This window comes from Neofelis nebulosa, chromosome 3, assembly GCF_028018385.1.
Source record: "Neofelis nebulosa isolate mNeoNeb1 chromosome 3, mNeoNeb1.pri, whole genome shotgun sequence".
Taxonomy (NCBI): domain Eukaryota; kingdom Metazoa; phylum Chordata; class Mammalia; order Carnivora; family Felidae; genus Neofelis; species Neofelis nebulosa.
Window position 1 is genome coordinate 76919002 of NC_080784.1, and position 11285 is coordinate 76930286.

At 45.9% G+C, this 11285-nt stretch overlaps 1 long non-coding RNA gene across 1 annotated transcript; it reads right to left on the bottom strand.

Annotated features, from left to right (window-relative positions):
- Window positions 1–883: 883 nt before the first annotated feature.
- On the bottom strand, window positions 884–7553 carry LOC131506118 (uncharacterized). Its single transcript, XR_009258738.1, has 3 exons — window positions 6975–7553; window positions 5451–5589; window positions 884–1088 (listed from the first exon to the last, which is right to left on the bottom strand). It is a non-coding gene; the product is annotated as an uncharacterized LOC131506118 (long non-coding RNA).
- Window positions 7554–11285: the final 3732 nt, after the last annotated feature.

An 11285-nucleotide genomic window follows, 5' to 3' on the forward strand; every position in this document is an offset into this window, starting at 1 on the left:
CAGGTCCCCCTCCGCTCAGTCCGGCATCCACCTCCCTGTCGTGGCTGGATTGCGGTGTTACTATTGCCTCTGGGGGCAATAGTATAATTACTGAGGCATCACGGTGTGCAGTTTTTTGTTCTGAACAAATAGTTCGCCTTGCTTCTTAAGAAGCAAAGATAATTCAGCTCGGTGATCAGGCTTCCAGATGAATCCGTTGGTCATAGAAGATGGTTTCATTATTGTTACCCCCCCCCAAAAAAAAAGGGAAAAAAAAGACAAGACTGAAAAGAAAGGCTTATGTGGTTTACAGTTTGGAACGTTTCTTTTCTGAACCTTTAGAAATTTTCCCTGTGAGGCTTAATACAGCAAAAGCTTGAGTGGAAAATGTGCTTATCTGTGATCTCAGATGCCAGGCAGCCTAATAAATCCAGCCTAGGTTAAGATTAACATTGTCTGAAGCCAGAGCTTCTTGGTCTAATCTGTAGTCAAAGGGGTAACCAAACATCCTTTCATGTGGACCACTGCTGACTTTTTTTTATATCCACAGAAGTAGGACCAAAGGAAAACTTTAAAGCTGACATCGTTGAACTTTATAAGCTGAAAAGCATTATCTCTGCTGAATGGAGAAAACAAAGATTTTCATAAAAGTGCCAAAGCAGTACCCAGAGAAGCCCCAAATTTTCTTACGCAACACTCATTCCCATTACCTGAGGAGCTTCTGTGGAAAGTTTCAGGATGGAATTTGGGCAAAATGGAGACAGGTAGCTGTTGATATAATGAAGGGTAAAATACTTCAGAATTAATCTTCTTACCGGTTAAAGCCCTGCAGTAGCTCCCTGTTACAGGATGGAATTGGGACCCCACTCTCCAAATTCATATGTTGATGATGCGATTGGTAGAAGGTGGGCCTTTGGGAGGTAATTTGCAGATAAGATCCTGAGGGTGGAGGCCCCATGATGGGATTAGTGCCCTCACAGGAAGAAGACACTTCAAAGCTTCCTCCCTCTGCCCTGCGTGGACTCAGCAAGAAGGTGGCCATCTACAAGACAAGGAGAGGCTGTCAGCAAAACTTGACAGACGCTGGCACTCCGACTTTGGACTTCCAGCTGCAGAAATATAAGAAATAAATGTTTTGGTTTTTTTTAAAGCCACCCACCTACGGTATTTGGTTACATCAGCCCAAACTGACTAACACATTCATTTCACAGGCCAACATCCTAGGCCTACAGGCTCTGAGTGATGTCCCGACTTAATCTCCCCCTCCTTTTCTCTGTTTCAGTCCATTGGCCTCCTAGATACACTAGGTGTACTCCTACCTCAGGGCCGTGGCGTTGGCTGTTCTTTTGCCTGGAATGCTCTCTTCCAGGCTCCTACATGGCCTGGCTCACTTCTGAACATCCCTTAGGTCTTTCCTTGATGTCAGCCTCTCAATGAGGCCTTCTCTGACTCTATCTAAAGTCACAACAGTTATCCCATATGGCCTGTCCTCTTTCTTGCTTGATTTCTCTTTATAGCATTAATATACTTTTTTCCCACTTCACCTGTTTATTGTCCACCTTCCCTTAGTAGGGAAGATCATCACTTTCCTAAGGACAAGTAGTTTTGTGTTTACTACTCTATCTTGAGCACCTAGAACGAGGCTTGATACATAATAAGCTCTCAATAGATTTTTTTAGTGAATGAATGAATCGGTGAATAAATTTAATCCCAAATTTACCTAAATCTGAGGTCTAGGCTTATCTGTACACATTGTATAGTCTCTATTGTGTCTGCAGTGTATCCGTTGTCTTTGATGCAGATCTTCCACAGGGTTCCATGGCTTGCTCCAGATTGCTGGTTGAGTGGGCCAGATGGGAGGCGTGCTACAACACCTGGAGTGAGAAGACCTGGGAGAAAGCCAAGCCTGGACAAGCAAGAATGTGGAAAAGTGGACAGAGCAAGCCTCCAAGATGCCACAGCACTCTGGGCTCTCCTGGGCATCTGAACAGGAAGTGGGCATAGCAGCAGGGAATTCAGATGTCAATCAAATGTTCAGTCAGGCTATGGCTCTGCTTCCACAAAATCTGCCCATTTTTGACAGGACCCTAGCCTGGGGGCTAAGGGCAGAATTCGGTTCTTAGGGGAGGAAATTGGCCAGAAGGATGGAATACATCAAGGCCTCAGATATGCAGGCCCAGAAGAGTGAGGATAGATAAGAAATCAAGAACCTCCCGAGCAGTCCATCCCAGTATGCGGGGGACATGTCACCCTGGGGGGTTCAGGGGGACACAGGCCTGAACTAGGGGAGTTTGGTTTAGGCTCTGGAACTGCAGTGAAGAGACCCAGGAGGACAGCAGCAGCTGTCCTGGCCGGTCCCTGGCCCCACTGGTTGGACAGCCTCCTTTTGTCATGCTCGCTCACGGTGTAGACACTCCATGGATTCAGTGGGGAGGATGTGAGAAAAGCAGAAGAAGGAGGCTAAACCACGGTCACTGATACCACTATGGTTATTCTGATATCATTACCATCTTACCCCTGAGGGAAGTTTTAGGAACTGGAATTCTTCTCTCAAGAACTGCTTCTTAACAGCACTCTTGTCAGATTGCTTTCTTCTCTACTTCTGCTGCCCTATTCTGTCTAGCAGATGAATTTAAATTCACTATTTTAAACACTGTTGCTCTAATGGAAGCTTATCCAGGGTCCGGAGGACTTACCCACCCCCCAGACTTAGAGCTAACATTCCATTCAGAGCACAAGCTGGTGATGGTGGATTAATTAATTCTGCCTTTAAAAAAGAGAAAGAAAAACCCTCCTCTTTCCTTTAGAACCACGATAAACTACTTCTTTATTTTTTGTCAGTTTTATCAACCTTTTTTTTAAGAGCTGGGCTCAGCTTTTATTGGTTTTTTTTTTTTTTCCCTGTGCCCTTTCAAGTAAAAAGGACTTTTATTAACACTGTTCCTTGCCTGTTAAGAGCCTGGCTTCTGAATAGGATCTTCCTGGAAAGCCCTGAGTGATAGATCATAGTCCCAGTGCTGTCTTGGGTTTGCAATTGACTATCTTGGTCAGGAGGCCTGTTCTCCCAGATGTGACAGGCCCTCAGAGACTTCTGTATGGATAAAAGTACAGATGTTTGAAAAGTGAGTGGCAAAGGACAGAAAAGAACCTTTCCCAGAGTCTGCTTCTTTCATACAACTTTGTGCTGTTCAGTTTTATATCTGTTTCTTAATCTGGGGCCAAAGAACTGACTGCTTATTCACTTTCCAGCTTCCGGGTGTTCTAGTCCAATGGCTGCATCCGGGGCACTTCCAGTCCTACTCCACATTCTCTCCCTGTCCCCCCATCTCCTTCCTCAAGGAGCGCTCTATTGTTGACTCTGTTTTACAGGGAAGAAGATCAAACCCTGAACTGATCATTATTTTCCTTGAGTCACCAAAGTTAAGTGGGCCAGGACTTAAGCTTATGCTCAACCCAAGTCCCAGCTCCAACAGCTGCCCCTGCCTCTCTCAGCTCCTTTCACAGCAGCCAGAACCAAACTTCCCTAGCACAGGCATGACTGTGTCCCTCTGAGTCCCCCAGAGTGGCATGTTACCTAGGTCCTGGGATGGACCACTTGGAGGCTCTTGACTTCATATCTATCCCTACTCTTCTAGGACTATATATCCAAGGTCTTTACACCTTCCATTGTTCTGGTCCGTTTTCTCCCCCAAGGGACAGAATTCTGCCTTTGACCTCCCGGATACCATGCTTCTGGTGTCCTTGAAGCAATCAAGTTCATCATAGCCCTTGGCTTTGGCCATTCTGGAGCAGCCAGACTTGGGACACGTTCCCCAACTGCATTTTTGCATCAGACCCTTACCTTTTCCCCTAGCCCTAGCAGGAGGAAGCATTGAACAGAACAACCTGGCACACGTTCTTCTACCCACCTGGCCACTGCATCACCTGGAGCAGAACCTGTTGGGACTGGTTCTTGCCTTCCTGAAGAGATGTTTCTGCCACTCAGCCTCTTAGAATGGAATCCCCTTCTCTGGGTTTTTTGTTGTTTTGTTTTGTTTTGTTTTGTTTTGTTTTGTTTTGTTTTGTTTCCCTGAGCAAGCCAAAGCCAGTTCCCAGCCACCTTATCTCTGTTACAACTTTTCAGTTTTCAAAGTGGATTTTACGGTTGTTCACAGCAAACAATGCCCCCAGCTCTGTTTTTCCTCCCATCCCCCACCTAGCCAGGCTTTACAAAGTAATTCCGAACAACTCCAGCACAGACTCCTACCAGCAGGAGGAACATCAGCAGTTCATATATAATATAATAAAAACCACCAGCTTGTTTTCTCACTGGTAGCCTTGTAGCCAAGTGCTAATGATGTCTTCTGCTGAATTGATTAGGTCTATTGGCTGAGTTTCTAATACCCAGGCTGTTCTGCAATTAGAGAATACCTGCTGCTTCTCTGTCTTTCTACCTAATCATTACATAGCTCCTTAAGTCAAGGTAAGACATTTCCACCCACTCCCTCTCTTTGTTGATAAAGAAACTAAGGCATTTCACATGAAAAGCCCATGGCAGAAATGAGCCAATGACCTTCTGAGGTCCAGTACGGTGCTCTACCCACAGTCCTCTGCCACCAGCTTACTTTGGTCAATTACACCAGACAACCCAGTCTTCCTGCTCCCTGCAGAAACTTCTCAGAGCACTGTGTGATCCCACCATAATGCAGCTGCATAGGACAGGTCCTTGTCCTCAAGGCTGGTCAGTACCTATGATACGACCTGGTGTGAAAAATTTGCCAACTAGGGCTGAACCTGTCACATCTTCTTTCAGGTTTGAGCTCAGAATATACAGAGGGAGCTTCTGTTTTCTGTAGTAGCTGCTGAAATTCAAAAGCAGAGGCAGAGTAACTGAGTACCTTATAGGTGGAGCTCCAGAGCACAAAATCCACCTGCTGCTGCAGTTATGTGATAAGGCCGGCTGCCATGGGGCACAGTTCCTGAATGTGCTTACAGTTAGGCTGTAGGATCTTCCTAAGCATCCTTGGGGCCATTTGGAGTTTCTGTCTTCCTAGTTTCCTCATGAACTCTTATATCCAGCCCTTATTACTAAAGCTAAACCACCCACTACAATCCAAATGAACCCAGCAAACTCATCAACCATGCTGACAATAAAAAATTTCAGTGTTGGTGTTTCGTTTCCTGATATATATTTCATTAGAACCATAGAAGATGTTTTAGAATTATATCTTGGCTTACCCTTTAAAATTTTCAGGTCCAAATCCAATCACCTCTCTTAAATTAAATCATCATTGAATTGGTTACAATGGTTAATATATGTGGAAGCAGCTGGTACAATGTCTGGAAGCTAGTAGGAGTCCAATGTATGTAAAATTTTAATTTAGATTTTGAACCTTATGACTGACACAAGAGAGGCTTCTGGAGGAAAAATAGTAGAAAGTTTCCCCAAGGAAGGCCTGGCTCAGGTGCCTCAGATCTACAGGAGTGCGTACCATTTCCAGGATGGTTTTAGGCACAGGACAGTGGACACTACGCCATGGCATTTAGAAGGGCCGAGTAGCCAGGTACCAGGTCTTCAGACATCTTTAGTTTCTCTGATCCATTTTTCTCTAGGGCATTGAATCTATTTTTCTAGGATTGAAACACAAGCAGGAAAGGGATGATGGAGACAGAAACAGGAAACATTCAAGAAGCTTGGACCCCAGTCCAGACCATGGCAAAACAAACAAACAAACAAAAATCCCAGAAGCTAGAGGGAATGTTATGGCTGGATTTTGTCCCCCTAAATTCATATGTTAAAGCCCCAGCTCCAGGGCTTCAGAATGTACCCCTATTTGGAGATAAGCTCTTTAAAGATGTGATTAAGTTACAATGAGGCCATTAGGATAGGACCTAATCCAACATGACCGGTGCTCTTATGCTAAGAAGAGGAAGAGACAGTAGGGGTGCACGTGCACAGATGGATGACCATGGGAAGGGGCAATAAGAGGACAAGAGATACAAGTCAAGGAGCCAGGCCTCAGAAGAAACCAAACCTGCCAACACCTTGACCTTGGACTTCCAGCCTCCAGAATGGTGAGAAATAAATGTCTGTTGTTTGAGCCTTCCAGTCTATGGTGTCCTGTTATGGCAGCCTGAGCAGACTACGACAGGAGGGCAAAAAGAAAGTGAGGGGAGTGGAATGAGCTAGGCCAGATCTGAAGATTGATGGAAATGATGGCTCAGACTGGAGCTTTGCAAGCTGCTTTCACTTCTGTTAGTTCCAAATCAGCAATCAAGGAGTGCAGAGGCTCCCCCACATAAATACACGTGATGGGGTGGGACGGTGGCCCTTTCCTGATTCCTGGGAGTCCACTGGTCTTACCAGGCTGAAGAGCTCAGCGCACAGGCTCCCTGCCTTTTAAACCATTCTACCAGCAGTGGGGTCACATCCGCCCCTAAGTGTTCCTGCTCCCACGGAAACAAGGACCTGCTCTGCCATGGTTACATACCTCCACGCTGCATTTTTTTTAAATCACTCATTAGGCCTATCTGGCTGCGGTCCACCGACAGAAGGTCACAGCTGCCAGACAGAAACTTGGCCTCCGGCCAGAATCCTCAGACCCCCCCCACACCCTGTCCCATTGTCTCAGAGAGAGATGGTAAACGTCCCCCAGAGGTGACAGTCTCTATAACTGACGCTGCACCCGAAACAGCTTCTCTGCCCTCTCCTCATTCCCACCAACAGCTCTGGGTCGGGATGATTTATCCAGCCTCTCAGGGGAAGGAGAGGGAATGACTGACATTTCCAGAGCTGGCTACCCAGAATTTCACATGCATTATCTCATTTAATCTTTAGAAACCCTACAGGAGGAGTATTATTATATGATCACCCCATATCACAGGTCAGAGAAACTGAGGTTCTGGGGGGTCAAACCACTTCCTCAAAATCACAGAGAAAGCAAATGCATTTAGAACCCAAGACCATCTGATACAAAAACCCAGTCTCTTCCCACGGCTCCCTGATGCCTCCTTACCCGGAGCTGCGTCGGTACACCGTCCCATCCCTGCGGCATCCTCCCGTGTGACCCAGTGTTAGATTGCGAGTGCACTTGGTTTATTTTAGATTCTCTTTTCCATCGTTGCCATTTCCCAGCTCCATTTTTTCTTCCTCTCATACCCTGCATGTAGTCCACCAGCAAAGCCTGAGGAAGCCAGTCTCAACAACTCACGTGGAAGCTTACTCTCTCCACGGCCACCACCTGGTCTAAGCCGCCAACCTCCCTGCCCTTCTGCACTTACTGGATTCCCGCCATAGGACTCCATGCCCTGCCACAGCCCCAGGTTAATCTGAAACCTAGGTTAGACATGCCATGGTGTGCTGCAGACACTGCCATAGCTCCCCAGTTCAGTTCACTCAGGGTAAGAGCAAAGCCTCCCAACAGTCCACCAGGTCTGAGGTGGTCTGCCTTGTCTCTCGCTAACGTTATCTCTCACTCTTTCCCTCCTTCTCTTGGCTCTGGCCACACAGGTCTCTTTGCTGGATCTTTAGCACACTCCTTGCTTCTCACCCGTGTCCTTTCTGCTCCTCACCAGAAGTCCACTGGGTTCCAGTCACCCCCCTGAGGCCTCCCCTCCCTACCTTTGTGAATTCCACAGCACACCCGCACCCTACACTTCCACTCCCACCCACCCTACTCCTGCTTTTCTTTTTCACTATAATCTCCTAATGCATCTTATAGTTTATCCATGCATTGTGGTTTATTGTCTGACTCTTTCCTCTAGAATTAAATCTTCTTTTATCTGTTTTTGTCATTGCTGTGTCCCAAGGGCCCAGAACAGCGCCTGGTGCATAGTAGGTGTTCACTACACATTGGCTGAAGGAATGGAATGAATGAATAGATAAAGAGCTGGATCCTATCGTAGCACGGCTACAATCCACTATCCCCAACGTTTACTTCTGATTTTTTTTTTTAATTTTTTAATGTTTTTATTTATTTATTTATTTTTATTTATTTTTTTTGAAGGAGAGAGAGAGAGAGATAGAGCATGAGCAGGGGAGGAGAGAGAGAGAGGGAGACACAGAATTTGAAGCAGGCTCCAGGCTCTGAGCTGTCAGCACAGAGCCCCACACGGGGCTCGAACCCAGGAGCTGTGAGATCATGATCTGAGCCCAGCCGGACGCTCAACTGACTGAGCCACCCAGGCGCCCCCCAATGCCTACTTCTAAAGCAGGATGCTATCCGACTTCAGCTCCTCTGTTTCTCTCCTTCAGTTCCTCTGAGAGGAAAGCTCTGTCTTCTGTATGTGCTTCAGTGAGCTAGCCCAGCCCTCCAGTTCCATTATAAATGCAAAACATTTCACCCTCTCGTAAGGGCAGCTCTTGCTTCTCTCCCTTCTATACAGAGCAAACTTGAGGCATCTGAAACTCCAGTCAAGTGGTGACAAAACAGTGCCAGTCCCAATGTGTTAATGAGCCGACCCCCCCTGCCATTCTTTTATTTGGTCAGAAGTGGCTAATGGTATAAACATCATTAGAATAACACAGACTTAAAACTGAATGTGAGTTAATGTTCATAAGAAGAGGAATAATTAGTTTCTCCATAGACATTTACATTTAATTTCTAAATCTTATTATTTACTATATTTTGTCTTGTTTAGGGCCCTTGTTAAATTGTTTGCATTTAACAAGATGTTGACTCTCACAAGTCTTGTATTTCATACTCGAGAAGTCAAAGCAACACCTTTGATCAAAGTGGAATGTTTTAATTAAATAACCATAAAACTCCCCTCATGGAAGCAAGTGCACCCAAAAGCACAGTTAGCAGATTTTCTGTTGTTCTTTTCAATTCTTGACATTGGCCCAGTTTGGTCTCTACCCTGCTGTAAAGTGGATATCGTAAGCCCAATGTTACCCTCTTCACTGTAGGAACTGGGGCAGTGATTGCCAAATCTAGACCCTCATCAAATCACCTTGGGAGCATCCCATGAATGAGGACACCGTGGAAGCTGTAATCCAGTGTACATGTGAAAAGGCCTGGAGCCTGCCCCCTGGAAAGGCCCCCTGGATGCTCTGATGGAAACCTGATGTGGGAGCTAGCACGCTGGTGACTTACTCTGAGGAGACTGAGCAAGGCACTTTGCACATGGTGGTATTCACTCCAAAATATGCATTGACTTGGAGAGAGATAAGAAAACTGAGCCTTACTGACAGTGACTGAGCATTTGATATGGAAGCTCCAGAAGGCTAAGGACCTTGTCTGTCATGCTTTAATTGGTTCTCCAGATCTTTGCACAGTATTAGGGACACAGAGTATAAAAAAATCAGTTGAATAAATGAAACTACTCCAGCTGATCACTTTATATACAGCATTCATTTAACTACTCCTTACAAAAACCAGGTGAGGTGGGTACTATCAGCTCTCTTTTACAGATAGGCATACCGGCATTCTGAGAAGTTAAGGAAGTGACTAAATTTTCTAGCAAATGCCTGAGAGAAGACTGGAACTCCGGTTTGCTTAGCTCCAAAGACCTGGGCTATTGCACACCCTGCAGGGTGACTGGGTGGGTAGGTCACAGTGGGTTCCAATTGTGTTAGTACCTGCTTTCTCCATGCCTAGCCTGCATCAATGACTAAAGACCTCCACCCTGTGGGCTTTCTTCTACTCACCTCCTCCAAAGCCCATCATGACCCCATCCCCATCAGAAGGTAGGTTTGGGATATGTCACACTGCCCTGAGTCAGGATTCTGTTATACCCAGAGTAGCCCCCAACCATCCACATGTTTACAGAGCTGGATTCTCCCTGCCTGTCTGCTTTCTTCCCCATCCCTGCCAAGAGGAACCTGTCAATAAGACCCAACATCTCCCTGGCCTGTTCTTGGAATTCTTGTCTCCTTCAGATGGGGTCCTGACAACCTGCCCAGCCCTTGTTAAACCCCTTTTCCCAATTTTCCCAGCTCACATCCCTACACTTTTCTCCCCACTTTCTCCCAATTACATTCCACACATGGTCAAGACCTCCTTATGTTTCCCTTAGCTTATTGTCCCAGATGCCTCGCTGCTCTCCTGGCTTCAAGAATTGTTCCATTTTCAGGGCACCTGGGAGGCTCAGTTGGTTGAGCATCCAATTCTTGATTGTGGCTCAGGTCATGACCTCATGGTTCATGAGTTTGAGCCCCACATCAGGTTCTGCACTGACAGTGTGGAGCCTACTTCGGATTCTCTCTCTCCCTCTCTTTCTCTGCCCCTCCCCTTCTCCTGCTCTTTTTCTCTCTCTCTCAAAATTAATTAATTAATTAATTAATTAGTAATTTAAAAAAAGGAATCGTTCCATTTTCCAGACACCCCCAGCATGATCTATGAAAGTGCATGTTAAGCCATGTCACTGCTTTGTTTAAACCTTTGAAAAGATCCCCTTACTTACTAATTACAGTCCCAGCTCCTTGCAAGGGCATAGTCACCTTTCCATGGCCTGGCTCCTATCTTCTTCTCTGATCTTATTTCTTGCAACTCTAGTCACGTGGGCCAAGCCATGCTGTATCCACATGTCTTTCAGGTTCTCACTCTTCCCTCTGCCTAAACTGTCCTCCCCACTATTTAAAAAATATAAACCTGTTTGATTCATCCTGCAAAGTTCAGCTCACCTTCTGCAGAAAGTCTTCCCTCCATTCCCATCCAGGGTGGAATATCTTTTTTCATTGTAACCTCAGCAGATGGTGTTGAAGTCATCTTGTAAGTTCCTCAAGATGAGGAGATTGAGAGTTTTATTTATTGTTGAGCCTACCACCAACCCTGGCACATAACTGATATTTAAAAAATGTGTATGGACCTAATTGCTCCAAGCCTCATGGGAACCATACCAATACTAGGAAACCCCACCTTTCCTGCTACCTGCCTAACCATCAGGATTTGAGCTTTCTGGAGACTTCTGGTCACCCACTCACCGGATTAGTATATCAGGGTGTCAGTGCAAATCTGGAGCTGACACACCTCCTTGCACATAAACACATAGACCATAAGCTTTTTCTCTGTGGAAGTTTCATGGGACAGGGTCCCATCCACTCCAGCCTTTCCTCCTTATCAACTCCTGTGCACAAAACAAGCCCATGACTCTGAGCCATGTCATTCACACAGGCCAGGCAAATGGTAGCCCTAGCCTGGGTCGTATCTATAGCAAATGAACATCACTGCTCACAAAGGACCAGGGAGACAGTGCTAGTGGATCAGCTTACTTTCTACATGAATAAGTTGAAAATAGCTTCTTTCCTAAAAGATGGTCAGGAGTTTCATTTCCATATATGTGTAACAGCACATTAATATGACCCTTTGCTGGGAAGGTATAGCCCA